The sequence below is a fragment of the Carassius auratus genome, unplaced genomic scaffold (assembly GCF_003368295.1).
Source record: "Carassius auratus strain Wakin unplaced genomic scaffold, ASM336829v1 scaf_tig00002951, whole genome shotgun sequence".
Classification (NCBI taxonomy): Eukaryota; Metazoa; Chordata; class Actinopteri; order Cypriniformes; family Cyprinidae; genus Carassius; species Carassius auratus.
The window spans coordinates 369069-375914 of record NW_020523497.1 but is presented as its reverse complement, the minus strand read 5'-3'; the positions used below and the strand labels follow the sequence as shown (position 1 = coordinate 375914).

Genomic DNA, 6846 nt, shown 5'->3' with positions numbered 1-6846 from the left:
AAGAATTTAGTGAAGAAGAGGCATAGAAAATAAGGAAACGTTATTTTACTTATCCAGTTCTTCCTAAAGCCAAAGAAGTGACATTTAAAATTCAAAATGACATTTATCCATCTAATAACTTCCTACATGAAAGATTTAATTGGGAGAACAATTCATGCAGGTTCTGTGAGAAAGATATTGAAACTGTAGAACATATGTTTTTCCAATGTGAACTTGTACAGACATTGTACAAACACATATTAATACAGCCTTTGACTGTGATCTCAATTAAGGTTGTAGTATTGTTGAAGAACAAGATTCTAGACTTTCTTACAAATACTATATTTATAGATACAAACTTCAGCGGATGGAAGAAGTCTCTTCATTACAGGAATGCCTAGAAACTCTTGTATGATTTTAGCTTGTTTATGATGTTAGAATAACACCCTCATCCTTATTTTCCTTTCCCTTTTTAATTCTGTTTTATCTTAAGGTGTGATTTTTTTCATCCTTTTTTTGTATTTGGCTGTGTCAAAACCAATAATATGTATTCAGTTGTTGAAATGTGCTGAGAAAGGGTTTGTAATTGAACTTGACACCTTAATAAATAAAATTAAATAAATAAAAACACTGGCCAGACACACTGATCTATATATGACTATATGGTGTATATATTATTTATAGATCAGTGGCCAGGACATCAACATTGCTCGCGATATAAAAGAAATCTATAAATCCATTGTGTTTATTAATCCTTTGAGTAATTTCATGCAAGCCCAGTGTGTTTTTCTTACACTGCACATTACAACAGCATCATTTCAACATTTTAGCAATGCTGAGATAAAATTAACTGACGCCACCTTGATGTTTTCAAGTGGAGGTGACGTATTTCCGGTTCGAGAGTGAAGCTCCACTTGCCCATGGTCTGCAGCCAGACCCTTCTCAACTAGACTGACACGCAAAATAAAAGCAGCACTGCAAATAAATTAGTAGATATGGCCATGGAAAATATGTATTGCAAAATCATTGCTTTCGCACTGTTTCATTTATGTTTTGGCTATTCTTTTTTTTGTTTGCAAAACTTCATTTTTTTTCTCCCAATACTTTATATTCTTTTGCAGTTCTTTATTTTTGTTTGCAAAAAGCTAATTTATTTTCCTCAATACTTCAATTTTCGTTTGCAAAATGTTATTTTCTTTTGCAAAACTTCATTTTTTGCGTATATATATATATATATATATATATATATATATATATATATATATATATATATATATATGGCATTATATTGACTCCATAATATTACACTTATATAGAAAACCTTGATGTTTCAGTACCCTCATAGCACAGTGTTGCCCTGTGATGGGGGGATATATTATCAGGGTCCCATTAAATTATTTCCTGTGTGATGTATTTCCTACTGAAACAGTTAATTAAATCATATTGAAGGGCTTTGCCCCTTTTAAATAGTGTAAATAGCCTTTGCTTACATCAGAGCAATGAAACACGATTTGCTAAAGTGCTAACGCTTTTTTTTATTATTGTTTTTTAATAGAAAATTACAGGGAATTCTATGCTTAAAACTTTCAGCAATTTGGGATGTAGAGAGCATTTTACTGGACACAAATATGTGTGCCCCTGCAGACAAAACATCATCAATATTTTTTAGGTGGTTTTCCAAAAAGAGAGAACATGTAAATTTTAAAACATTTTAAAGTGTTGGACATTTATTCAGACATCTTTTGTAATAATACTAGTAAACTAGTATTATAACTTCCCCTTACAAGAAGTTCATATTAAGAAAACAAGTTTGGCAACAAAAGTAATGTCTTCCCTTCTGTCATTGTTCAACACTCAAACTAACATTGTTTATAAACATTTTATTTATAAAACAAAATCGAATTATGTAAACTTGATTTATAACTATAATTTAGTGGACAGTCATCTCGTTCTTATCTTATTCCTTGTTAATTTTGTAACCTAGAGGTGCTAAACCTTTTTTCACATCAAATACACATTAGTACAATTCCCATCCTTCATCTTCTTCCATGTCAACTGCAATGCCTTCATCATCAATATCTGGCTCAGCCTGGGGTTGGAGATGGATGGGGTATGACACATCATCATACAAAATTTGCCCATGAAGGCCTCTCTGGTTCGCCATGCATTGCACTGAAAGCTGAATTTCCATATTCATTAGTAATGAATCTTAATTCATCCAAAGTAATAATGATGCGATCTCTCATTACCTTTACAGTAGGCTCGATAAATATATTATCTTCTTCAAATGTGCCTTCAGAAATCCCTTCTTGGTTGTCCACATACTGAACTGAAACCTTAAAACATCAAAACAATATAACCATTTAAAAGCACTACTACAGTATTTCACAAAATTGTAACAAATACAAAATCATTTTAATTATACCTTTGAATCAGCTATCAGTAGTCTAAAACTTAAAACTAGGAATAAAGCAAATATCATTACAGTAAACTAATAATATAATATACAGGTGCACTTCAATAAATTAGAATGTTATGGAAAAGTTCATTTATTTCAGTAATTCAACTCAAATTGTGAAACTTGTTTATTAAATAAATTCAATGCACACAGACTGAAGTAGTTTACGTCTTTTGTTCTTTTTATTGTGATGACCCCAGCCTCAGTCTATTCCTTGTGAAGTTCTCTCAAATTCTTGAATCGATTTTGCTTGACAATCCTCATAAGGCTACGGTTCTCTCGGTTGGTTGTGCATCTTTTTCTTCCACAGTTTTTCCTTCCACTCAACTTTCTGTTAACATGCTTGGATACAGCACTCTGTGAACAGCCAGCTTCTTTGGCAATGAATGTTTGTGGCTCCTTGTGAAGGGTGTCATTTATTGTCTTCTGGACAACTGTCAGATCTGCAGTCTTCCCCATGATTGTGTAACCTAGTGAACCAAACTGAGAGACCATTTTGAAGGCTCAGGAAACCTTTGCAGGTATTTTGAGTTGATTAGCTGATTGGCATGTCACCATATTTTAATTTGTTGAGATGGGTGGGTTTTTGCTAAATGTAAGCCAAAATCATCACAATTAAAAGAACCAAAGACTTCCCTCCTCTGTTTTCTACCTCTGGAGGTCAAGTCAAATCACCTTTATTTATATAGTGCTTTTAATAATACAGATTGTAACAAACCAACGGAACAGCATTAAATAGGAAAATAGTGTGTCAATAAAGCCAAAAAAGAAAAGGAAAAGAAAGTGAAAAAAAGTGACGTGACACTTTTGAGCCATGGGTCACCCCTACTCACCCCTGAGTAGGGGTGACCCATACTCAGAATTTGTGCTCTGCATTTAACCCATCTGAAGTGCACACACACACACACTGTGAACACACACCCGGAGCAGTGGGCAGCCATTTATGCTGCGGCGCCCGGGGAGCAGTTGGGGGTTCGGTGCCTTGCTCAAGGACACCTAAGTCGTGGTATTGAAGGTGGAGAGAGAACTGTACATGCACTCCCCCCACCCACAATTCCTGCCGGCCCAAGACTCGAACTCACAACCTTTCGATTGCCCGTAAAAGGCAGTTCAAGGCAGTTCATCATTGAATTCAGTTTTGTCATCATCCAGCTCAGTTCACTTTAAATAGTTTCTGTGCAATCAATTTGAAGAAATCGCAGGAAATTTAGTGATTAGTGATTAATCTCTTGAATATTTTGATTAACTAATCTGATGTATATGATATTAAGTATAATAGTTTAATATAAAGATATGCAATTTAGTTTCTTTTACAAAATACACTTTGATGTCATTTTAAAAAAAAATAAAAAATTACTTATGGGTTATTCAGTGTGGGTTAACACAATGCCAGCAATGTCTAATATTATGTTGTATGCTGTATTAAAAATGGTAATGAGTCAGCCATTTTTCTGACTTCATATTGAAATGCCAACCATTTCACAAACAAACACAAATACCTTCATTTGAGCCACTGCGTGATGACGAGGAAGGAAGAATATAGTAAAACAAATGCAAATAAAACAGTAGTTAGCAGGACCTAGAGACACATCTCAACAGAGGTTGTAATTAAAGAAAAAGGTGGTTCAGCAAAATACTGACACAAGAGGGTGATCCTTTTTCTAACTAAATGAGTAAATACAGCTAAAACTATGTCTGTCTTCAATTCAGGCTTCAAAGCAACAAAATATGATTATCTTAAAGTGGGGTGATTCTTTTCTATACCCACTGAGTGTTTAGATAGCATGTTTTATCACGATCCTGCCCTGAAGGCACTGAAAACCAACTTTTCAAGTGAACAAAAGATGAATGATTCAATTTATCGTATGTTTTGACGATAGCTTATAGATCATGAATTGTGGGTTTTCGGTGGTTTCAAGACCAGAACTTTAACCATTATACCACAAGCTGTAGCCTACATAAAGCATGTTAGATACCATATGTGCTATAAAGTAATATTCAAAACTGTAATATTCGAAAGGCCTTATTGTAGGCTGTAATTAAGCAGATGAACTAGTGCCCAAAACAAGAACATGAGAAAAATTGCTACTTAAAAATAATTAAAATTAAATAACAATCTCAGTTAATTTAGCGATTTATAGACTCTATAGGCTAACCACAGATGTAGGCTAATAAGCTAACAGCCAACGAAACGTATAACTGCTGTAGTTACAGATTCATTAGTTACTCAATATTATCAATATCTTCTTTAATTGTAATGATAGACTAATAAAACATTATAATATTATATTTATAATATTTATATTTAATATTAAATATTTCATGAGCAATATTTACATACCATAATGGCCGTGCTCTTCGACAACTGGCAACAAGGAAGTACGCCGGAAATCCAAAGACTAGCAATCAAAAGATTAATACGAATAAAAAATATAAGACCAACACATTTTTTAAGATGTTTACATTTTATGAATTGTAATTACACATTATAAATTAAACTTATTTTGTTTAATTGTATAAAAAATTTATATATGGTAATTATTTCTGGATATAATCAGTAGGAGTCTCAAACTTATATTTTAAAAACTAATATTGTCTAATATTGAAACAGCACATTTATTACATTCCTATTACTGGCTTTATAAATAAATAAATAAATAAATAAATAGCCATAAAAGCAGTTCAAACTATTTGTTTTAATTTGTTTAAACAAACTTATCTGCCACTTCTGTCCCTGTCGCTTCATAACCACGTTTTGCTGCTGTCTTCATATCTTGAACTTATAGAGAGAGGCTTCCATCCTTTAGTTGCTCTTCAGTGTTCTTCTGAAGGTTCCTTCATGATCTTTGGTCTCAAAATCAACATAAAAATTTGATTATAGTTTAAAAAAACTGATTTATCCTAAAAATGACAATGAAGGGGTGGTTTTCTAGCTCTAAATGAAACTGTTAGAAGCATGCAAGCACAGGAAGAAGCAGTGATAATATCACAGTATCATTAACCAAACCCAACAACAGCACAACCCACTAATAACGAGCATGCAGATAAAATGTGAACAGTCAGTTCTCTCATTAGTCATTAGAAAATAATATTTGATGTCCTTTTGATCCCCTTATAACAACTACATGGTTAACCATAGGTTTATTACATCATAATTATTTATTTATTGGGCTTCCACGTTTTATGAGTACATTTCATAGACATAATGAATCCCACAAAGATTAATTTAATGGAATTTTACTGGAATCACTATCCTCGAGGGGTCCCCATAATGTATACCAGTATACACACTTTAATCTCTCCCTCTCATACACACATCCACACAGTGGATATATTATCAGGGATACTGGTTTTTTTTATGCATGCTTATGATAAAATCCGTAGAACACCTCACTGGTAGCATGTTTGGTATCTACAAATTCGTCTAAATGAGAGGGTAAACTATATGTTGATACTTATGCAATATATTAATGTTCTAAGAGGCTGTGATAATTTTTGCATATGCAAGATACCATGCTCGAAGACAGAGTCTAAACTTTCCCTCCTAAAGTATAAGTTACAACTGGCTCTTTGACCCCCCCTAGGTGTGACCTCCATAGAAGATAAAAAGCCGACCATCAGAGACCCGCATAGCTTTGGTCTCTCTTCTCTCATCACCTCCTCGCTTCTGGTTCCTGGGCTGGCCTCAACTACAGACATGTCGTGACTTAACTTGGGAGAAAATTCACCCAATCACCACCGAGTCAGAATTACATCTTTGGAGTTCATCACCCTTCAAACCTGGATGAAAGTGATCACCTTTCCAGCACCACCCAAACCTTCAAACTATGAAGACTTTCATCTGAGACTGCATTCAGGTGCTTATTCGATGGCAGAGGCAATGCAAGTATCGTATACTTAACCAAACGAAACAGAGGTTTAATATGAGCTGTAACCCCCATTGTAATACGAAGCTGATGGTTTCACTCAGGTTGTTGACTCATGTTCCATAGCTGAATTCTCTGTTTTCTAGTTTGATTCATCCACTTTAACTCCCCTTTGTATGTATGTTTTGAGTGTATATTTGTTCGTTTGTTTGTTTAGACTAGTTGAGTTAGTGTTTAGTTTAGTTAAAGGGGTCATTGGATGCTCCATGCACTTTTACGAGCCATTTGAACTGAAATGTGTGTTGATATTGTGTGTACACAATCACCCTATAATGATAAACCAGTGTTGTTGTTTTTGTATCTCATTAAATCATTTCTCAAATCAAGCCGATCTCAGATGCCTGTCTTTGTGATGTGACTCTATGCCCCACCTTTCTGAAGCACATGGATTTTTAAATTGTATAAACTTGTTAAATCATCTAAACCAACAACATGTATGTTAGACCCTATACCATCTAAGCTCCTAAAAGAGGTGCTTCCAGA

At 34.0% G+C, this 6846-nt stretch overlaps 1 long non-coding RNA gene across 1 annotated transcript; it reads right to left on the bottom strand.

Annotated features, from left to right (window-relative positions):
• Positions 1–1546: 1546 nt before the first annotated feature.
• Positions 1547–5371, bottom strand: LOC113070051 (uncharacterized). The gene is made up of 3 exons (XR_003279849.1): positions 4779–5371; positions 2229–2315; positions 1547–2158 (listed from the first exon to the last, which is right to left on the bottom strand). It is a non-coding gene; the product is annotated as an uncharacterized LOC113070051 (long non-coding RNA).
• Between the last annotated feature and the right edge of the window lie 1475 nt (positions 5372–6846).